General features: G+C 37.9%; 1 protein-coding gene and 1 long non-coding RNA gene across 3 annotated transcripts in view; one reads left to right on the top strand and one right to left on the bottom strand.

Moving 5' to 3' along the window:
- PLCB1 (phospholipase C beta 1) overlaps window positions 1–24432 on the top strand; it is a 638677-nt gene that overhangs the window by 292727 nt on the left and 321518 nt on the right. The gene's annotated exons all lie outside the window — the stretch shown is intronic.
- LOC140687390 (uncharacterized) lies at window positions 8861–24069 on the bottom strand. Its single transcript, XR_012061641.1, has 4 exons — window positions 23990–24069; window positions 10933–11066; window positions 10734–10852; window positions 8861–9141 (listed from the first exon to the last, which is right to left on the bottom strand). It is a non-coding gene; the product is annotated as an uncharacterized lncRNA (long non-coding RNA).

Genomic DNA, 24432 nt, shown 5'->3' with positions numbered 1-24432 from the left:
GACATGTCATCCAACCAGATGCCTAAAAAAGGCAATGGGTTTATTTGTTTGTTTGTTGAACATGCAACCATCGCTGCCACAACCATCTCTGGATATTTGCTTTTTTTGTACTTATGGTATTAATTAATTAATTAATTAGAGTCCTGAAATGGAGTTAGTTATCTCTAAAGGAAACAAAATTACCCTTGCACATTAATTATACATTTAAATCAAGCCTGATCATGAATATACAACATTTTAAGTAATTTCCTTATTAAGTTCTTTTCAAATTGCTTCAGAGATGGTTTTGGCATTCCTGGAAGGCAGATTTTATTAAGCAAAGGCTCAGTTCTCAATGTACAAGACAAATAACCAGCTCATTTTTCTGTCTCTGGAATCGCCTTATAACATTAGACTGAGAAGCTAAGCATCACACGTGGCTAGAGAATGGATTTTGACAGCCCAGCCTTGTTAGGTATCATTCGAACAGGTACCATTAGCGGGAAGATCAAGCAGCCTGCCACAGCTCTCGTATGCTAACGGAAATAAAGCTCTATCCAGGCACCCTGGCCTCCTTTTTGAAATGGAAAATGGCATCATGTAATTGGTAATTGTCTGAACTGCTCATGGGAGAAAGTGAGACTCAGATGAGCTAAGGCATGATGTCATCATTCCCGAAGCTGATTCCCAGGGAGGCTGGCAATTGGAGCAGCCTGGTCCTTGGAGCCAGCAGCAGTACGTAAACCTGGTAAAGAATTTTAATCTCATTGGTACCGTGTCGTAACTTTCTTCTCAAGTGGATACATGCGCGTTATTTTTAAAAACAGGAAAGGATCCTGTGCTCCAGAGTACCACTGATGCCTCGAGGAGAACTTGCTGGATTAAAGAACTGTGGTTTTGCCTCCCGTCAGTCTCTCACCTGAGTGTGTACTGGAGGCTAGGAAGGAATGTCATGATGGCCTTCAGCTCATTCCAATCCCAAGTGGCAAAGAAGGGCAGAATATGGAGATGGTTTTTGTTTAGTTATTTAGCAGTAATGACCACCTGCTGTGTGCCTGATAGTGACCAAGGTGCTGGAGATTTAGCCATGAATAAAATAAAAATTCTCTCCTTATAGATAATAAGCAAATAAAAATGTAATCTAATGTCAGGCAGGAGCTAAATGCCATGAATAAGGATGGGTGGAGTGCTGGAGGGGGTGGGAGAATGGCATGTCATGGAAAAAGATAGTCTGGGAATATGACATTTAAGCAGAGAGAGACCTAAGAAAGTAAGGGGAAAAATATATATATATGGAAATTTGGGGAGAAGAAGATTGCAGGTGGGAGGGAGCAGCAGGGGCAGAAGCCTTGGGCTGGGAGCATGCTTGACAAGTTTATAGATGGCAAAAGCGAAGGAGAGGGAGAAGGGTAGGGGGAACGGTCAGCGGGCAGCAGGATGGGCATTGCTGTTGACCGTCCTAAGGGTCTGTGTGCAGAACAGTGATGGTGCCCCACTGAGGCTTCCCTTCCATGCTTGAGCACCAGGGCCAATGATGCTTTGGGGTTCCTTACTCTGCGTCAGGCTGGGACTGCAATTTGCCATTTCTGGGCCTTGGGTGATTGGCAAAGGTTGGGAGGTCCTGGGATCAGGCAATGAAGAGGTGCACTGTCTATAAAGAATTTTGAAATAATTATAAGTGTGACCAAAGTTGGTCTACTCTTCATTATCATAATGCTAAACAATTTCAGGGATAAAATACTCTTCCCTGCAGGACCAGACCAACTTCATCGCCGCGCATCCCTCGGGACATCACTGCTTCCGCCTGAAGTTGGCCAGGCACGATCAAACATTGATTAAACAAAAGCCTCGAGACATCTAGTAACAACAGAGAGTTGTTTAAAAAAGATGACTATATGCATATGTATGTGCGCACACACACGTGTGTATTCTTTAGCATATTTAGCAAGGACAAATCGTGGGGCATATGAATTCAGAATGGAATGCTATATTTGGAATCCGAAGTTCCTCCATGCAAAACGTTCAATTACTAAGAGAAACTAATATTTATCTATCATGTGCCAGGAAGGGTTTTTTTTTTTCTCTCACATTTTCATTTGTTTGAAAACCATTTTATGGGGCTTACCTGTTCTACTGAAGAAATAATGAAGAACGAAAGAGATGTGCTTGCAACAAGCCACAAAGTCTGGCTTGACTATTGCAGTTTTGTACACAGGAAAACAGACGCTTGGAGAAGTTCAAGCTGTGCTCAGTCCACAGAGCCAGTAACAGAGAGCTGAAGCTCAGAGGCTATGTTTTAATATATCTCGTCTCTTGTTTGATAAAACAAAGTTGAGAGACTTGCAGAATTTTTAATTTTTTGAGATAATTGGCCTACGTGAAGTATCCACATGGACTGTTTGGGTGAGTGTATCGCATCTAAGAAGATATAATTAATATCTGTTAAGGAGCAATGTTTGTGTGCAGTATAAAAACAATTAGTAGGATAATCTAATACCAATGGAATCTGCTCACGTGGAATTAATTAATACTGGGATAAATGGTAGAGAATGTATGATCTTTTCTTTAAGAACAGATCTTCATCCCACACGTGGTACCTTATATTAATAATTCTGTGACTTAACAATCATGCACGTTGCTGCTTTTCCACACCTCTAGCCTGACAGTGTCTAACACAATGTCACATACCACTGCTTCTCAAAGTTTAAGATGTGTATGAATCTCTTGGGGATCTTGTTAAACTGCAGGGGACTGAGATCCTGAATTTCTTACAAGCTCCTAAATGATGCAGACACTGCTGGCCTGGGGGGTACACTTTGCATTGAGGGCTGCTACAGTCATTTCTGGCACCAACCACAAGCTGTTATCTTGGGCCCCATTTCCACTCATGGTTACTTTTGCAAAAGTGTTTGCTGGGCAGACCTTCTAGTAAAGCAGCTTCTGGGATTTAAAGACGGTGTCAAGTGACTGTAGAGGGGATGAAAGGAAAGAAAGAAATGTTCCAGTGGACTCTGTAGCTCATTCCTAGAGCAACCACAAGGCAATCATTTACTCCCTGGTATGCGGGTCAGCACAGCTGATCTGAATGTGCCCTTATGCAGCAAAGCTGTTGATCTTGAGGAATGAGTGTGCTGCTTCTTGCTGTAACCTCTGTTTTCTCTCGCCGAAGCAAAACAAAAGAAGCCAGTCCTGCATCCCCACATATTACTCATTCTGGCTGGAGGCTAAGGTTAATTTTCTTAAGTGCTTTGGCCGCTATAGTCGATGTATCCCCTTTATGAAATGGTTTAATGGGAATCATTTGAAAACATGTAAGAGAATGTCTCCGCTTAAGCATTGCTTCTGAAATTTTAATGAACAAACCACCTTAGAATAGGTTAAAAATGTAAATTTCCATTCAGTGGGTCTGCGGGTGTAGACTGAGATTTTTGCATTTCTTTTTTAAACAATTTTTATTTAAAAAAAGGTTTAATGAAGTGTAGTTGATTTACAATGTTAGTTTCAGGTGTACAGCAAAGTGATTCAGTTACATATACATACGTATATTTTCTTCTCAGATTCTTTTCCATTTATGTTACTGCAAGAAATTGAATATAGTTCCCTGTGCTATGGGGCAGGTCCTTGCTGTTTATCTGTTTTATAAACAGTGCTGTGTATTGGGAAGTGACAAATTTTGCATTTCTTAAAAGCTCCTCGGTAAGGCTGACACAGCGGATCCTTGGGCCACTCTGTGTAGACAGGCCTTAGAATACTTGGCATTGTCTTACACTGTGTGTGTGTGTGTGTGTGTGTGTGTGCATGTGTGCGTGTGCATGTGCGTGTGCTATTCAAAGTGTTGAGGAAACTAAAATGACAAAGGGCTTGAGATGTTGCAAAGGAGGCATCCTCCTCATCATATAAGCCAGAGATCAAAGATTCCACAGTCACATTATTTCCTTACCATGAAGGACTATTCAAACACCAGCATTATACAAAAAGGATTTTTATTGGTAAGAGGATGGTCTATTCCAGTTTCTGTGAGGTCAAGCACTATTTTAGGTGACTCAGCAGGTTCTAAAGACATAGATGTTCAGGGCCCACCTCAGACCAACTGGATCACAATCTTTGGGCCTGGATCTCATGAGTAACTTCCAGACATAAGCATCAGCAGCACCTGTAAACTTATTAGGCATATAGACTCTGAGACCCCATCCAGATCTACTGACTAGGAGTCTACAGTTGAAAAAGTTCCCCAAGCATTCCAACGCGCATTCAATTTCCAGACACACTGCTGAGTGGGAGGCAAACCTGGAAAGTTGCCACAGCAACGTAATTGTAAGGTATTGAACGCCGCCATCCTGTCTAATAGTTTGGGCCTCTGCCTGACATTAAGACTCAATACAGGCAGACAGAATGGTACTTTGAATGAACCTGAGGCATCTGGGATGATGTGAAATAATAGGGAGAAGACAGAAAAAAAGGTACCCAGTTCCCTGTGATTAGTACTTTTTTACATGAGCAATTCCAGCTCTCTCTCTAGCTCCTCTTTGTCGTGGTTTTTCCTCAGCTTTTTCCCAAAATTTTCATCACTTGCTTCCAGCTTCAGATCTATTGAGAAAAAGGTTATCTGAAGGAAACAGAATGGATCATTGACGTTGCATTACCATAGAGACAGCTGTGCATATGTTCCAGCTATTCTGCAGTGATGCATCCTCGTCCCTGGGCTAAAACTCCAGCAAGGGAAGGAAGGATCAAGGGTTTACTGAGGAACCACTTTGTGCCTTGCATGGTGCTAACGTTGATGGTGGCAAATGAAGAGTTCATTGCTCTAAACATTTTGAAGATACACATGTTTAACTCATAAGTAATGTGCAAATAGTGCGTTAATTGAGTTCTGGAGTAATGGAAAAGCATAAAGTAAAGGCTGAACAGTGGAGCATAGGTAGTGTGAGCAAAAAAAGAAAAAAGAAAAAGATTAGATGAGGGAAATGTCAGTTTGAGATGAGGCTTCCCTGAGCCAATGGGACTTGTGTTGAGTGCATACACGAGGGCGGACATCCCATTCAGAGGCAACACCTGAAAAAAATGCAGGAAAATTAAACAAATGGTACATGACGGCAAGGGACAAATTATATGAGAACTTGCTCTTACACGTGCAATGCTGTCTTATCACTCCAAGTTATAATTGCAGCCATAGAATTTTACATATGTTGGGGAAATCGTAGCAGTTTTTCTAATTCTTATTAAGGAAGGCAGTTCTAAAATTAAACATATTTTAAATAGTTATAATTTTCATTATTTTTTTTCCTCAAGGGTCTGGATTATGAAGTTTCCTGGTAATTTTTGCTAACTTCATAATGGAAAGCATAAAGGTTTTATGAAATATTAATTTTGAAAAAAGGAGTTTTCCTCCTAGTAATGATCCAAAAAATACAAAGTATTCATTTGAGCAGGTTCTTTTCATAAATTAACAATGCTCAAAATGGCTTGGATGTTATGTACCGATAGTTCATGAACTTCATTCTGTTATACTTGTAAAATCTTCACTGTGTGGTTTATTGAGCCAATTTTGCATCTGGCAGTTATGCTTAATTCTTTATTATAAATGCAATTGGGAATTTCTGTTTTCATTAACTCTTCATTGTGGGAAACGGGTTTTATAACTCCAATCTAAATACGTATTCTCTATTTGGGGGTAATAATGCTAATGTGTTAATAAGAAGTGCATGTATTTAAAGTGGTACAGAATGGTATGCCCATGAAATTCACATATTTGTTTAATATCTTTACTTTTATTATCAACTTGTTCATTTTGCCTTCTCTGCTTTAGAATGCTAATTGGAACAAATTACATTAACATACAACAGCTGTAGGCCACCAAACTGTCCATTTGTATGTAGATATTTTTATTTTGACTGTGGATCAAGGCAGTGTATTTTCAACAAGAAGATAGTACTGGAATGTATTTCAGAAGATAAGAGCATTTCTAAGACTCACACGAGCTTGTAAAACACTGGCTTCCATGAAGTAATTTCCACGCTGTATCAACTTGGAGATTGTACCATCTGTGGCTACTAACTGACACTGGAACGCTGCAGGAGGACAGTGGTCCTGTGATGTATCTCTGCCTCCAAGGATGGAAGGCGTTGTAGAATCCACAGATCTCACTTGGCTGCAGACTCGTATGTGTACAGCGTAGCCCGAGGTTACTCCCTTTCACAGCCCAAGCACCCATGTGGACAGTGCCACACACTCACAGTTCTTTTGCTGCCCATCTTTGCTGTGGTTGAATGTGGGTGGAGTAAACAAGAGCAGAGCCAACCATAGTACAGGTCATGTGGATACCAGTCTGTCCCCACAAATCACCTCCATGCCATCACATCTTAGTTCTTGGATTTCTATGTATGGGTGTCCCCTGAGCTGAGCTCTAGTGTATGATGCTGTTGGGGAAATAACTACAGACTCTTTTCTAGAAGTCTCCTGAGTAGTAGCCAGTAGCCAAGAAATAGAGGAGACACCAGCTAGTCCAGCAGACTTCGCCATCTCTGGGGCTCCAGATACTGGTTCAAGGTAGTTCAGAGATACAGGGGACAGCATTAGGGTCAAGGGCTACCGAAAGATTTCACAAGCATGACTTGGTGCCTGAGTGGGTGGTGAGCCAGGGCCCTTGCCCACCGCCCAAGCTGGGCAGAAGGTAAAATGAAGCTCATTTTCAACAGCACAAAATGAACAAGAAAACACCAACACACGTTTGGTTGACAGTTGGTAGTTCAAGGAATGCAAAATGGTGATAAGGAACAAACTTGAAACAGGAGGGAAGGGCTAGTCCTGAAGCTGGAGGTGGAGGGGTGGGGAGGAGCTATTCCAAAGGAGGTCACTGAGAGAGGGATGTTTATCCTGAGTGGGTGCTCTGGGGTCTGCCTGCAATTCGTAGGTTGTTTTGGTGCGGACAGCCTCTGGGGGTGGCCTGTGTCACAAATGGGGAGGTGAAGGTTCCACACCTACTAATAGCTATCAAAGAAGGGTGATTTCTTATCAAGTCCTCCCAATTCTAACCAGATGATAGTCCTGGGAATCTGACAGTGGCTGGATTGAGGGACCCTGCTGAGGACGAGGGCAGCGCACACCCTGAGAACCGCGATCGGGACTGAGGGTTGAAGTTGGCTTTAAACAGTAAAATAGGAGACTTATCAAACTGTCTCTGCAGTGTGGGGACCGAGAGTTTACTGCTGCATACAGAAAAATTATAAATGCATTTGGGTTTTTTTTTTGAAAAATTGAATTGTAGTGTGTTAAGTTTCTATACAATGTTATCACCAGGCAGACCACAAGATCTCCTCAGATCTTACTTTCAGAGAGTCTTGAGGTGTCTTCTAATATAATTGCTAACAAATTACTAGTGAAATTGTCCTAACTTGAAAACACTAATTATTTCTGAATTTTTGGATGACTTCCGATACATATATTTTATTTTGAAAGTATTGTTTTTTCTCTAAAAACACTAACCCTTAATATCCGTTTTATCTTGTATTTATAGACGATTACTGGGTGCTATTTGTCCTGTGTTTGTAAGATAGGGCTTTAGGAAGCCCGGTTGCTAGTAGTGAGGGTTGCATTTACTTTGACCAAACAGAGTGCTTGCTAAATAGTTCATATTTGTTCTTTCTTGGCTGCACATTTAATTTAGTTCATTCTTGTTCATTTTCTCAAAACTAATCATAGACTAGCTTACGAGTAAGAGTCCTTAATTGTCATTTTGGAGGGACTATTTTTATAAGCTATTTGTTTTTCCCACTAGATCGTGTGTGCCTTCTTTCTCCTTCTGTCCCTCGCTTTAATGATACCACACTGAGCATTATATAGTAAGCACTAAACAAGTGAGTAATCTGAATTGATTCTCTGATCTGAAGTTCACAGATCATAAAAGCAACTAAAAGCCAGTGCTTTCCCTGAATAATTATTTTTACTTATTTGTTTTATTAATAGACTTTATTTTTTAGAGCGGTTTCAGGTTCACAGCAGAATTGAGTAGAAAATACAGAGTTTGCACATAGCCCTCCCCATCTACACATGTATACTCCCCTACCCTCAACATCCCTCCTCAGCGTGGCATCTTTGGCACAATCGATGAACCAACATGGACACATTATTATCAACCAAAGTCCATAGTTTACATTAGGGTTCACTCTTGATGTTGTACATTCTGTGGGTTTTGACAAATGCATAATGACGTGGAGCCACCACTGTAGTATCATACAGAATAATTTCATTGCCCTAAAAACCCCTCACGCTCCATCTACTGAATAATTATTTTTTAAATTTTTTATCCAAGTTGGAATTGGTATCTACTTAAATATCCCTCTCTTATGAAACAGAAAAAATTAAATATCAGGAAAATGTTCAGGCTTAGAATTGAAAAAGAATATCTTAATAGTGATGTGAATCTTCATGAGCATCCATAGCTAAGAGATGAATACGTATGTCGTTTCTTCATAGTTTAATAAAATTTGTGTTTTTCTACAGCTCAGTATCTTTTGTGCTTGAAGGAAATGATTTTAAGGCTATGATTTTGTAAGCCCAGGAAGAAATGTGTGTCTTTGTCCAGTTTCACAAAGCAGCATACCCGTTAACCTACAGCAGTGAACAAAAAGGCTATTTCTCAAAAAAATATGTATTTGTATCACATCCTACAATACCCTCCTCATTGAAAGTAATAAGAGCAATATTTTCAAACTTATTTAGCTCTCCAGCCAACCCCATATAGTCTTGATTGTAGGAAAATACGTTCCAATTTTGGAAATGCTGCTGATGGTTCTCATTTTCACTCAGAAAAATAAAAAGCAATTTAATTACAAAGGACTCGATTTTATATATCGGAAAATATATATATATATATAAATGTGAATGCTTGCCAAGTGGGACTGTGCGTAATAAAGTGGGTTTTAAAAACATGCTCAAAACATAATCAGAAAGTCACGGAGTGGGAGACTGTTATTAATGGCAAAGGGGTGTGTGGCCAAGGTAAGCAGACCAGGCAGTTCTGCTTTCTTTTTTGCTTCTTTTTCTAAAGGTCTTCTGCTGAATTGAGTGGAGTTATCTGGGGGCGAGGAAATGGGAGTGGAAAACTACATAGAAGGAATTTCATCTCCACTTAATCTGGAACCTACAGTTCACCCTGTTCATCTGTGGAATCAATCAGAAAGGAGACAGGTTAATTCAAAGCTTAAGTGGGTTAACCAGGCTGGTTTCATTTGACAGCACAGTTCTCTTTTTCTGTTTAATAAACATTCAACTCAAGAAATTAAAAACATGTTTGTTCTCTTTCCAATTCTATCATAAGCATCTTGAGACAAAACCCAAGTTCTCTATTTTGTCCTCCTGACCAACAGCTGATACAGTATTCCATCCATAAACGTCCCTCCAGAAGTGTTTTCTGCTGAGATTACTAAATTTACTCTTCTGAAACGTGTAGCCCTTGGCATTTAACTAGCCTGGTACCCCAGTCTCTTCAACCATACAGTGAAGGCAATAATTCCCCCTGCAGGTAGCCTCGTGGGTAATTGTGCCCAGCAGGGCTTCTCAGCTGTTGGATGCTCCATCTCAGCATACAGTCTCCTGATTATTCTTCTCTGTCCTTTCTCAGTTTCATCTTTCATACTCGATACTGGGGCACCCACATGTACATATATTTTTATACTTTCATTAATCACTTGCTAACACACCAGCTTAAATTATTTCACCAAGTTGTTCAAGTTCATGTTCGTGATATGAAGCTGATCTTCAAAAGTCAATATCTGGGACACATTTTTTTACACTGATTTATTAGTCAAGAATATCCTCCTAAATGCCTGCCAGGTGGCTCACCTGATCAGCCCTTCTCTGCCTCACATCATAAGTGCTTGAACAAGCAGTTCTTCTTTGAGGGTCTTTCTAATTAAAAATATTGAGTCAATACCTTAAATTTATAAGCAACTTCAGAACATTTGATTTGAGTTAGGTTAGAACAGTACTGTCCAATGGAAATACAATGCCAACCACATAGGCACTTTAAAATTTTCTGGGTAAACAATGTTGCGTAGAATGTGCTGTCACTTCAAATGAAGAGTAGTATCTTACTGAAACCAAGTAATTTTTTTGACTGTCTTGCTTCATTATATAAAAGATCAAAGACAACAGAGACAAATTATATTCAATAAAATAACGGTATAGTAAGAATTGGTAGTCACAAAGTCGGAGTAAATTAGGAAACCAAGAGCAAGGAAAACAAACCCAAGTGCACAGACCTAACAGCCAAGCTGGCTTGCGTCTTAGGGCCTTTGCACAAGCTCTTCCCTATTCTTGGACCAGTCACTTTCCCAGATCTTTTGATAGCATCTTCTTTCTTGTCCTGTGTGTCTCTTTTGAGATGTCACTTTCTCAGAGATGTTCTCACTGACCACGTTGTCATAACAAGCCTTCCAGTCACCTATGTCACCTCCCTTTGCTTTGTATTCTTCAGAACATAGATCAAAATCAAGTAATTTCTTGTTTGCTTATGCATTTATGTTTTATTACCTTTCTTGCCCAATTCAGACACCAACTCCAGTAGAGCAAGGGTCTTGTTGAACTTGCTTACCACTATTTTCCCTAATCATGCCCCTCTAATATGCCCCCCCAATTATGCCCAGTACAAGAGGACTCTTTACAAATAATTTTAAGTGAATGAATGTTCTTATAAAGTTGTTATGTGGCCCTGAGCTTTCTGGCAGTCAAAATGAAGACAGGAGGATGCTTACCAGTGCTTGTATCGCACGGGACCCCTTTTGGTGGGTACTGACTGATGCAGTGAGCAAGGCCCCGTATATTCCAATTGCAAACTTGGGAATAGAAGTCCTCCAGCTGTTTCTTAAGATTTCTTCAATTAAAAAAAAAAAAGAAGAAGAATGTGAAATGTATAATTGTCAAATAAAATTCTGTGGAGGAGACAAGACTTACATGATCCACATCTGGAACTTTCTGTGAGGCTGGATTCATCAGAACGTAGAACGTATATTAAAGGAGTCAGTAATAGCATGTCTCAGTCAGCCTTCTGCAAACCTCATTTCTCTCCCCTGGAATTTCGACAGGAGCTAGAAAATAAAGAAACAAATAACAGAGCAGAAACAAGCTAGTTTATAAAGTGTTTAATTTTTTAAAAGTTTCCTTGTGTTCTTGTATTCATGATTAATTTAACTCCTCAAATAAATTGTAAGCTGCTTAAGGACAGAAACTACGGCATACTTAAATATTTCTTCTCATTCCTAGGACATAAGATGGCCCCTATAAATGACAGGCGTTCACTAAGAGTCAAGGTTGGGTGATGCTAATCGTATTATATGGATTGATTAGTCACGTAGAAATCCATTAGGTGCTCAACAAATTTTATTATCCAGACCCTTTCAAGGCAAGTTCTGAGGAACAACATTAGCTAGAGGTGGGGGCACAGAAGTTCAGAGCCAGAGGGCCTCTGCCAACTTGAACTTGGATCTGAATGAGCACAACTAACTAGTGGCAGAGCCTTATTCCACTATCCCAGTAAGCATATTTAAAAAGTCAAGAGTTTATGTGAGCAAAAATCAGCTTGAATTGGCTGCACCAAATGGGAAGTGGTTAGGAGTGCTCACCTAACAGGAGCTGGGGAAAGACTTTTACACAGAAAATGTGGAAGGAAAGCCAAGAAATTGTTTGATTGCCTGTGGCATAAGCAATCGTCTTATTTGGGAAAGTCTAATTGGCTGTTTGTGATGGCTTCTCCTTAGGCTTCAATTTCTTAACCTTGAGGCATTACAAGCTTAGGGTTTTGGTTTACTGCTAAGGCATTAAGGTCACCTCAGTCTAATGGCCTTCTTATTTAATTAATTTAATACCAGCAATTCTTCAAAGGTAGTGTGCATCTCAATTACACAGGGAAAGCATTCAAAATGTAGTTTGGTGTAGCCATCATGGAAAACAGTATGGAGATTCCTCAAAGGACTGAAAAATAGACTTACCATATGATCCAGCAATCTCACTCCTGGGCATACATCTAGGGGGAACCTTAATTCAAAAAGGTACATGCACCCCAGTGTTCATAGCAGCACTATTTACAATAGCCAAGACATGGAAACAACCCAAACGTCCATCTACAGATGACTGGATAAAGAAGCTGTGGTAGATTTATACAATGGAATAGTACTCAGCCATAAAAAAGAATAAAATAATGCCATTTGCAGCAACATGAATGGACCTGGAGATTGTCATTATAAGTGAAGTAATCCAGAAAGAGAAAGAAAAAATACCATATGATATCACTCATATGTGGAATCTAAAAAAAAGACAAAGGAACTTATTTATAAAACAGAAACAGACTCCCAGACATAGAAAACAAACTTATGGTTACCAGTGGGGGAAGGGATGAGAATGGATAAATTGGGGGTTAGAGATTCACAGATACTAACTAATACTAGATATAAAATAGATAAAAGCAAGTTTATGCTGTATAACACAGGGAACTATATTCAATATTTTGTAGTAACTTATGGTGAAAAAGAATATGAAAATGAATATATGTGTGTCCATGTATGACTGAAACATTATGCTATACACCAGAAATTGACACAATGTTGTAAACTGACTATACTTCAGTAAAATATATATACAAAAAAATAATGTGGGTGTCTGAACTCTACTCCAGACTCACAGATTCAGTATCCACAGAGGTGTTCTTTAAGCCCTCTCCAGCCCTTGGAGCAATACACTGAGATTCAGGGCAAGGATATGAGGTACCTGAGGGAAGTACAGAAATCAAGACAGAGGGATCCCCGTATCTACTGGATATAAAAAATGACTCCAAAACTTAACGGCTTAAAACCACCATTTGATCATTGTTACTGCCATGACCATGGACAGAGCACTGTGGAGAAGACTTGTCTCAGCTCCACAGTATCTGTTCCATACTGAACCAGAGACTAGAAGGAGCTGGGAGTGGTTTAGCATCTCTCTGCTTTCCTGGAGTCTCAGACCTCTTTAGGGGTCCCTCCCGTGATCTTCCCTCCCAGCAGGGTGACCTCACAGCCACATGGCTACTTCCTGTCACTCGGGGTGTTCTGAGAGACTGAAGAGGAAGCTATCAATCTCCTGAAGCCTGTTCTCAGAAACTCACATGGCATCACTTCCACTGCATTCTATTGGTCCAAGAAGAGCCCACCGAGTCCTGGGGAGAGACATAAGCTCCTCTTCTCCTTGAGAAGTGTGCTAAAGATTTCATGACCTTCAGTCTACCACAAATATCTTAAACTGGTTCAACCTTGGGAAATCTTGGTCTGACTTCACAATTTTAGTAGTGCATTTTTTTCCAGCTCATCAAATTAAGACCAAGAGTTGAAAAGTTTTCTAATAATACCAAGAATTGATTTTATGCCTTAAACCCTAAAACAGGTGGAATGGCTTGAAATACTTTTTAAATTAGTCTTAGAAAAGTTTGTTAAAAATGTTTATAACTAAATTTGATATGGGACTGGCAAGATAATTAGTCCTGTGTTAATTTATTATAGATTAATTTTATTTCAATTTGAAATAAGGAAAGGAAAGTTTAAATTTTAGATAAAAAGTTTCACTGATGTGTTAGGTAATGGAAATTGTGTTATAGTAGCTATTTTAGGAGTTTTTATTGTTGTTGTTAAAGCCAAAACATGTTACATTGTTATGAGGAAAGAAAATATAGAAATTAAACTTTACTGAATTGAATGCATATGTCAATGCATTCAGTGTTTATGTTTTAACTATCAAGTGGAAAAATAATCTGGGAGGAGTTAGAAAATTTAATTTCAGTGTAGGCATAAAAATCCTTGGAGCATTTTATACTGAAAATAAAATTCCTTATCGCATTTCCAGGCCAATGAAAATGACATTGTTGCTGGCATTTGTTTTCTGTCCTACCCAGTTCCCTAACTGTACCTTAAACTTAGAGTCTAAGTTTTTACAGGTTTTAATAATCACCTATTGTCTTAAGATAGTAGGGGTGTTTCCCCTGTACCATTGATTTTAGCTAACTGAAAATTAGTCCACTTTCTCACATTTTAGTCTCTTATCAGATTAGTCATCTATAATGGGAGCTTTTTGTTTATATTTCAGGTCTTTCATTAAGAACATAATTTAGAGCTCTCTCAGATTCCCAATTAAGTGCCTGACTCACCACTTTTATACCTCTCCTGTCTTTAACTTTAGGTGACTTGTACGGTGTATTGGTGCTTTGTTGTATGTTGAAAAGTGATGGTTTTGTCACTGGCAGAGGCTCACTATGTGGTTTTGAGATTAAAAACCAGATAAGAGGCACTGAAGTGGATTATTTATATGGATAAAACCAGCACAGTCACTAGTTTCCACTAGAAATGCTGTTAGTTGTAGACTTTTAGAAGAAGTTTTTGTGTCCTGTTGTTTATTTCTTAAAAGTGGCTACATGCTATTTCCAAATGTTTAGTATTTCAAAATAAACATTGTGCTACTTGGTAATGCAGGTGGCTTTTTAAATGAGGACTCATGAGTTGGATTTAAAGAGTCAATGTGAACCGACTCACTATGGAATGGATGCCAAATACAGTAAGGTCTAGATTGTTGAAGCTCAAATTATTGCTATTACCTGTAACCAATCCATCTTCTGTAACTGGCTTCCCTATTTCACCCAGAACCTCTGACATCATTTACTTCTCCTTCAGTTACTTGGTAATAAGCAAGTACACTAATTTATTATTCACTGTTACGCTGTTATGACATGAATGAAACATGTTCTTGATGGATGAACAGTTCTTCAGATGGTAACAGACTGGGATCTCATCTAATTTGCTGATCAAATCCTATACCATGAACACTTAATAGACAATCTGATTATGTTTATTAAAGTCCTTTCAAAGACCTGCTATCTGAAATACTAAAGGGACTACAGGCTTTTAGTCCTGAACTTTGTCAATAGTGGCATTTTACCAAAATTGTAGAATAGATAAACAAGATTATACTGTATAGCACAGGGAAATATACACAAGATCTTATGGTAGCTCACAGAGAAAAAAAATGTGACAATGACTATATATATATGTTCATGTATAACTGAAAAATTGTGCTCTACACTGGATGATCATAAATCAGTAAAAAATGTTAAAAAAAATAAAGTTACACTTAAAAAAATAGTGGCATTTTAGATGGATCTTTCTTTCGATGAATAATAAAAGTGAAACGTCCCTTTTCCTTAGGAATGAATAAAAGAGAAGTAGCTTGGTGATGTCTCTATATCCATTACTTTGAGTTTCTGAATGATTTTCTAGGAACACGGAAATCTGTGATGAAATTAAATAATACATTCTGACCTGTTTTGAACAAATCACTGCAACATAAACTCCATAAAAGCACGATTTTTGTTTTCTTTTCACTATGGTATCTCCAGAACCCAAGCTAATACCTGGCACATAATAATCTGTTGGGTGAATGAAGGAAACCCAATGCTATCCTGTGCTCTAATTATAGAATGTAGTCATCACATGATGAAGCATGTTCAGTTGATCAAGCTGTCCTTGTCCACTAATTAAAAAACATTTTAAATTTATTTAGGACAGAGAAAGCAGAAAAAAGGCAAACTTCAACCAACTGAGTATCTCAGATATGTGTGGTTCTAAACCGTTCAGATCTATACATTTGTCAAATGCCACCATTACTTTCCTAATTTAGACGTTCGAATTGGAAAAAAAAATTTGAGATTCAGAAGGATAACATAGCCATATTAAATGCATTTTTCATGTTTTTTTTTCTCCCAACTGCTTTTATTCCAAAATCTCCTTAAGCGTTGCTGACACTCCTGCACGTATGTAAGAGAGAAATGGTATTTGTTGTTTTTTTTTAACATTCTCTATCAAAGTGCCTTCTAAGCACCTTTGTAATCTTGATGTGAACAGTCACAATATATCATTGCATCCTAATCAAGACTGGATGCGTGGGACATATGATTTGCTGTTTCATAATGTCCTAGCCCTTTAAACGCCACAAGGAAAGGAATCGTGTTGCATATGCAGTGATATATGATCTTGACAGAAATGTGACGGTTTCCACTGCTTTATGTTCATAAATTTTTCCTAACATTCCTCTTTTTTCCTTGTTATGTAGTGAGCCATGTGACTATGTGCACATGGATATGTGTCCGTGTGTGTGAGTTCAAAGTCTTACCCAGTTACAAGGTAGAAGATGGACTCCCTGCTATTTTCAGGTTATTTTTTCTTCACTTATATAGTTTTTCACATTTAAGTAAGAATATTTAAGCAAGAGAAGTTGGAGATGTTTTGTAAAATATCCTGAAGTTTGCAAAATAGGTCGTGCACAGCTCCCCCCTTGCCCCCGCCATGGGTACTGATTTGGTCATAACTTGGTTGGATTTCTGGAAGTGAGGAATGGAGGTTTTCCAAGTAGACCTTTATCAGTGCTTCCGGAAGACAAAGAAATGACTCCAGATACTCTCTTCCTGGGCTTCATCCTGGAGATCAGCACCTGCCTTGCAAAAATCGTCTAAGGGGATGACCCAGGTTTAAAAGGATTTGCAAGATCTATTGTGTCGCATGGGATTGGCTGTCCTCTACTTCCCCAGGGGTGACTGGGTGTTTTCAACACAGAAGAGGCACCAGGTCCTTCTTAATTGATTTGAATCCATAGGGAGGGGACAGGTGGACATGTGAAGCTCAAAGTCTGATCTGTTCTTAGGCTCCTCAGAGAACTTCTACAGCAACCCCAGACCTAGATTTTTAGATAAAAGAGGTGCTTTGATGAATTACCTGTTTCACTAGATAACCCATTTCAGAAGTTGGCCTGAAGAAGATTTTTTTTTCAGGATAATCATTTATTTTTTAAGAGTTTTATTAAGATATAATTTATAGACATTTATTTTTATGAAAACAGTTGAAGGCTGAATATGAAAGACCTATTCATTGTCTAAAACTTGAAAAATACAAATAAATATAAACTCGTAATTCTGAGATTATCAACCTCTTTTTTTTTATGAGATTATCAACCTGTTAAAAATTTGGTCTATTAACACCATTTTTTTCTCTATAAATCTCTCTCTATATATATACATTAAAAGTCATTGGGATAATATTTTATATAGATTTTTGTAATAGGAGTTTTCATTGAAAAGATGAAAATTTTAACCTGTCATCATAAATTCTTTAAAAATCTTACATTCATATTTATGATGAAACGATGTTTGACATTTACTTCAAAATAACCAGAGAAGGGGAGTGAGGGCAGTGAAGGAGGTATAGGTAAAACAAGCTAGCATTTAGTTGACATTTGTTAAGTTTGAGTGGTGGAAACCAACGGGATCTTTATGTCCTTCTTTTGTGTACTTTTTTATGTTTGATATTTCCTATAATAAAACAATGTAAAGCCTTGTTTTGAGATGTTTATTGGAGATCTAAATTGTTGATAGTTCCCTACTGTTGTGCACAACACTGTGATAAACAGGAAGGTGAGGGTTTTTTAACAGCAAAAAGGGATATGGCTGGTGCTGCCAGCAGCCGTATCCCTTTCACTAAGCTAGTGCACCCAGCTCTCAGCTAGATCCACCCGGGTCACTTAAAACTTAATTGTTCTGTAGGTAACAAATGGGCATTTTTAGAGTTCTTCTGTCTTACCATAACATAGTATCGACATTTATTGAACTGCATTTGGCAAACTATACGTTTGCCATTCAACATAGTAAATCTCCATATAGAGGAATTCAATGCAGCTATATAAATTTCCTAGATTTAATGACTCTGTTCTGGACAGTGTTGTCACAGAGATCAACAGTTAATTTGTAGCTTATGTCATGAAAAATAGAACATGACAAAGATTCATAATCCTGTGGAATCTCAGCATGGAGTGTTAAGAAGACAGATGGAGATTAGAAAACATTTTCCTGAATAAATTACCTCATTTTATGTGGTACTGATAAGCAATGTTTACAACATTCGATAATTTGGTCCTCATGTATTTATTGAATACTTTAGAAGTATGTGCACTCTGGGAGGGGCTGGGAACTCAGAGTAGATTAGGGATTCTACTCTCAGGAGGATACCACCATCTATTGTGGGGAGAGGACAGGGTGGTTGAGGGTGAGCTCAGACCTGGAAACAGCTTATAAGCAAACATCTGTGCACCATACCTGTTTGTATCATAGCAGACACAGGATATGACTTTACCAAGGGAATGAGCAAGGTCTGAAGGCAACTAACTCAGAGGAACCCTCTGCTGGGAGCTGAATATTACTTTTCTCATTAAGATGAACATTACATAACTAAAACATTTCAGCTGAATGACCTAGAGAGATAAACAGTCATGAGAAGTGAAAAAGGTCTTCCTATCTTTGTGTAACTGCTCGTTTTGGAAAAATCATAACTTGGCTGCTTACCTTTTCTTTTTCCCCACTTCCTCCATTAAATTCTTGGAGTCCAAAGGGTATCTGTGATTTAGTAGATTTTTTTCAAAGTGTTTATTTTGTAGCAAGTTATGGCTTGGGTCAGGGAGGTGATGAAAATCATAGCTACCTCCAGAAATCAGGTGAGTTCGAGCCCAGGACTGGCAGGTTCAGGTGACCTATGGTTGGCCAGAGTATGGGTGCAATGCAGCTAATCATAGTTCCCGGAGAGCTCTAAAAAGCTCTCACGTTGGGGAAGTGCTGGTTTGAAAGAATTTTTTAAGGTGATCATGTTCACCTTGGAGACTTCCACATCTGAATCTAAACGGGAGCTCTTTCTTCTCTGCAGATTTGAGGTTCTCTAGAATGTTCTGGGGCCCCTGTGGCTCCACTGGGATAGATCCTTGGCTTATTTGATCAAAAGTCTTTTTTCCTTGCTGGCATCCATGGGCTCATGTACTGTGATCCATGTAGAACACTATATAAAATGTCTTGAACCAGGCAAGAGAGGACTCGAGTACTGTTGTGTGTTGTATTATGGTCAAACTATTTGCTACCCCTTCCCATCTGTCCTTTCCTATCAAGCTCCTCCTTCTAAAGGATTATCCTTCATGTCCCATTGTTGTAAGAACAGAACATATGTCTTGCTCTGAGCACTGATACGTAAGAGAAGCAATATAATCAGTTTCCTAGCAAAAGTTTTAAGAGATGTTAGTGGGTCAGCCATGCAACCTTTTGAGTCATTCAGCCAGAGTCTGGAGTTTTAGAGTCATTTTGCTAATTTCTACAAAGAATTTTGGATTTTGATTGGGATTGTATTGAATATATAGTAAATTTACAGAAAATTTACAGTTTAAAAAATAGAGTTATCAGACCCATGAACATGGTATAGTTTTCCATTTATCTAGTTCTTTCATTTCTTTCAGTGATGCTTTGTAGTTCTCAGTAAATAAGATTTTTGCATCTTTTTTCAGATTTATCACTTTCACATTATTGCTTTTTTCATTTCAACTTTCAGTTATTTGTTATCAATATATAGAAATAAAATTTATATAATAAAATCAATTTGTGTATATTGATATTGAATGCTGCAATTGTGCTAAACTTGTGTACTTGTTATAATAACTTTTTATAGATTCTACTGAATTTTCTATAATCACACCATTCTTCCTTTCTAATCTAATTTTCTTGCCTTATTACATTGGCTGGAACTTCCAGGGTAATGCTGAACAGTGGTGGCAAGAATGGATACACTTGTCCCTGACCTTAAACAGAAAGTGTTTGTATTTTCACAGTTAAATATGATGTGACGTGTAGGCTTTTCATAGATACCCTTTATCTAATTAGGAAAACTCACATTTTGCTGAGAGATTTTATCAAGAATGTGTGTTGGATTTTGTCAAATGTTTTTTCTTTATCCATTGATATGAGCCTATGATTTTTCTTTTTAGTTTGTTATTATGGTGAATTACATTTAATTCATTTTCAAAAGATAAGACCGCATTTGCATTCCTGGAACAAAACCCTCATTTGATCATTCAGTGTTATTTTTTGTATATATTATTGGATTCAGTTTGTTAAAATTTGGTTTCCACATTGGCATCTATATTGATGAAGGATATTGATCTATGGTTTTCTTTTCTCATAATTTTGTCTGATTGAGGTAAAGCTGGCTTCATGAAATGATTTGGGGCATTCAGTTTTCTCTTAATTTTCTGTAAGAGTTTGTAAATAATTGGTATTATTTCTTTCTTGAATGTTTGGTAAAATTCACCAGTAAAGCCATCTGGGCTTGGGGTGTCCTTTGTGAGAAGATGTTTTATTTCACATATTGTAATTTTTATTTCACATATTGTAATTTTTATTTCTAGAAGTTTGATTGGGTCTTTTTATAACCTCCGTGTCTCTTCTTAACATTTTGTACATATGCAATATAGTCCTGAATACTACTTCAATGTCCTTGTATGCTAATGCTAACGTCTGTATCTGTTGTGGGTCAGTTTCAATTTTACTTGATTTTTTTTTCATTATATATTGTATTTTCCTACTGATTTGAAAATCTGGTAATTTTTGATTGGATACAAGACATTGTGAATTTTACATTGTTGGGTCATGGACATTTTTTCTATTCCAGTGGCTTTGGCTTTGTTCTGGACACAATCAACTTACTAAAAAACTGTTTAGTTCCTGTGGGTCTTGCATTTGATATTTTTTTAGATCACAGCAGTGTTCAGCCTACTATTAATTGTTTCTCATTACTGGGACAAAACCAGTGTTTTGTCTCTCTAGAGGTCCTTCTTTCTGCAGCTCTCTCTTCTCCAGTATGCTTGACTTAGTATGCCTAGAATCTCAGCTCTACCTCAGCTCAATGAATCCCAGGAACTGCCTGGTTTCCTTCTCCCCACAACACAGATGGCCAACTCTCTCTAGACAATAGCTGGGTTGTACGCGGGACTCAACTGATCTGTTTACTGTCACCCAGAGGTCACTGTTCTTCATCATTTGATGTCCTGTGTCTTAGAAATAGTAGATTCGTATATTTTGATTGTTGTTGTTGTTTCGAAGGGAGGATAATTCTGATCCTGTTGCTCCATTTTGACTACAAGCGTAAATAACTATATTGATTTAGAAATCAGTACATGTTCTTGGTTCAAAGTGTAGTGGCCTAAAAAATTGTCTCCAAATTGTATTATTTATTCTGGCCACATCATTTGCTAGCAAACTTGCCCATTTGTAATGAATAGTTGAGAAAGCTAACCAGTTTTTTCCAACCAGCACCTCTCTTTTTTTTTTTTTTTGCCTTTTTTAAATTGTTGCCCACTTCCTGTTGACTTACGTAGAGTTCCATTATTTAGGATTCTGAAAATAGCTCTTGTCATATAAAGAATGCATTTGACTGCATGCGTGAGTCACTCACTTTTATGTAGTTTGAATAGTAAACGGCATCTTCCAAATGGTATATTGATGTTATTGATGTCTTGTTTAAATAGATCTTTTGTAAGTTTGCATCTCAGAAAGTTTTGTGGAAATGTTTGGTGTGATTAAGTGTCCTTTCCTTTCTTTCCTTTTAAAAAATAACTTGGTATAATGCTAAATAATTTAAGCAGGAAATGTTTGTTATTGTTGTTGTTTTTGAGGCAGACTTCCTCCTGTACCTATGTTAGGAAATAATTTAGTGGCTTATAGTTTCAGTGTGATAAAACGGGGGAAAATGATGCATTTCCTCTGTGCTCAAATTATAGTGTAGACATAAGTCAGGAACTAAGAATATCTACCTTGGAATACATAAGAAGATTAAACGTAAGCACAAATCTTCCCAGAGGTAGACTTTTCATGTGATGACTAGTCTTAAATTTGGAAATTTGTTTTCCTGCCCCACTTACTATAATGCAAAGATATTTTGTATATGTTCATTTTTTCTGTTTATTTTTTGAATTGTTTTTAATTACATAAGTGATGAGTAATAATAGCATTCCCATTGTAAAGAAGTCAAAACAACTCAAATAAAATGAAATTCTTCTGGTGTCTTCTTATCTCCAGTTCTTTCTTTTCCAGGAAATAATCATTGAAATGAGTTTGAGGTGAATAATTCCAACAGTGGTCCCCAGATCCCCTCCTGCACCCATACCTGCCACACTGGAGGTTTGAAAACTCATGGGCAGCCCTCTTCTTTCGTGAATGTTTCCCCCTGCACTGTGATTTTCTGTCTCAATCAGTCTTGTGTGTCACCCATCTTTCATTGATCTTTCAAATTCTGGTCATCACGGGCACTGCTTCTTGTTCTACCATTTGGATGAGAAAGTAGTAAAAAAATGGATACTAACTTAAAAAAAATTATTCCACCAACAATTTCTGCATTTAGAACAAAAGTAAATATACCAGTGGTTAAATTTTCTTGTCTACATTATACAATGGATTTAATTTTTATCTAATTCCAAGCCCGTGATTATACATCATGAGATTTTTAACTAATGGTTTGATGTTACGGCAGGTTCCAGATGTGTTACTGTTTAGGGTCAATGAAGGGCTCTGGTTTATTTTGGGTCTCTGGAAAAGTTATTAAATCTCTGTACGATGTTCAGGACCTAGCAAATGGGAAAATTTTGATAGTTCCTTTCTCATAAAGTTTTCCTAGTGCTGCATGTTTCAGCATATGAAAAGGTGAACCTCAAAGAGCCCTTCCCTTGGTCTTCCACTTTAGAAGATTCTGAAAAGGAATTAATAATAATGTCTTGAGAATTTGATAAACTTGAAGATTGTAAGAAAACAGTTTGGTATATTGTTTCTCTACTGCTTCTTCAATGTTTCTATTTCCTTTTATCTAGATCTTCCAGTAGCTGTTCAGAGGTATTTTAGGTTGAATTACTATGTCTTTAAGGAATTCTAAGACAATAATTACCAGGAAATTAACTCAAATTACATAAGAATGTATTCTAGATGGGCTAGGTCTTGTATTGTTGTAGTGGGGGGGGGGGGAGCCAGGATCCATCACAATATTTTAAAATGAGTATGTATTTTAAATACTTGAACATTTTCTTTCATCTCAGAAACTAGCTTGCTCTTAAATAAGAAAACAAAAGCCAGCTGCCAGAATGAATGAAGTACTTTAGGAATTAAAAGAGGAAAGAAAATAGACTTTTCTTAGTTTGTAATTCTGGTTGTTCTTTAAATGTGTCTAAAGGCTCTCCTTGTCAATTGTCGTGTAAATTTCTACTTCTTTCCTTATTGCTCAAAGAATTCTGTAATTCTTTTCCATCTAAAACAATTAAGTCATTTAGTCCTCCCTTCCTTCCTTGTTTCCTTCTTTTCTCTCTCTTTCATTTCTTCTTTCTTCCCTCCCTCCCTCCCTTCCTTCCCTCTCTCCCTCCCTTCCTTCCTTGCTTTTTCTTTCTTCTCTACCTCCTTTGGTTTACAGACTAGTTCTGCTACTAGACACTCTTGGACCTTGGGTAGTAATTTAACTGAACAGTCTCTTCATCGGTAAAAATGCACATGGTACTTATCTATGTCGCAGGGTGGTTATGATCGTGATTGAACCACAATATGTAAAAAGGTCAAGCATTGTCCTAGTACCCGATATGCAGAAAATTGTATTTTTCATTTTTCTTTTCTCTTTTTTTAATCCTACTCTAAGATTTTTTTTCTCATCTGAGATTTAGTTCAAAAATCTTAAAAAAAAAATCTTATGGAGAAGAGGAGGAGAGATGAATCCATGAGCAGGAGGAGCATAACACTGCCACCAACAATGAATGGATGGCATTGAGCACTTACTGTGGCCGGTTGCTATTTGAAGTCCTTCACTTGGGTAAATTCATTTAATCTCATTAAAATTCTATGAAGTAAGGGCTATCTTTATGTCTATTTTGTACTTATGAAAGCAAGCTTATCCTTAGGGTGGATAAGCCAAGATCACACGGCCAGGAACTAATGGAAAGAAAATGCAGCATTTTGGCTCCAGACCCTGCTCTCTGTGGCTGGAGTTCGGAGCAAAACTGATGTCCTTGAAATGTGATCTGGCTCTATCTGATCTGGCCTTACCTGCCTTTCTTACCAGCCATGCCACTGACCTGCAATTGCCTCAAAGTCCAACCTCTTTCCTACCTCAGGGCCTTTGCAAATGCTATTCCATTCCCTCTGCAGTTTTTCCTGATCTTCCCAGCTCAGCAAAATGTCACTTCCCCAAAGAGCCTTCTGTGATCACTCTCGTCAGAGTAATAGAATCCTTTTCCAACAACCACTCTTTTGTTTCCATGGTTTTCTTTGTTCAGAATACTTATCACGATAGGATATTATCATCTATATTTCTTGAGTTTTCTTTCCTCTTCTGTCTGCACTGAAGGATATAGACTGCAACAGAGTACAGACATTGCTTTTTCACTTCCTCCTTTATCTCCAGTGCCTGTTGTTGTCCCTGGCGCATAATAAATGCTTAGTGTGAATGAATAAATGAGAAGCTTGTGTTTTGTACGAGGGTAAAGATTTGTCCCAGATGTATAGCACTTAAGGAGAATTTACTCTCCAAAAGTGTCTGCTCATTCATATGT

Source organism: Vicugna pacos, chromosome 19 (assembly GCF_048564905.1).
Source record: "Vicugna pacos chromosome 19, VicPac4, whole genome shotgun sequence".
Taxonomy (NCBI): Eukaryota; Metazoa; Chordata; class Mammalia; order Artiodactyla; family Camelidae; genus Vicugna; species Vicugna pacos.
The sequence above is the reverse complement of the archived record's forward strand: the minus strand, read 5'-3'. Positions and strand labels throughout refer to the sequence as shown.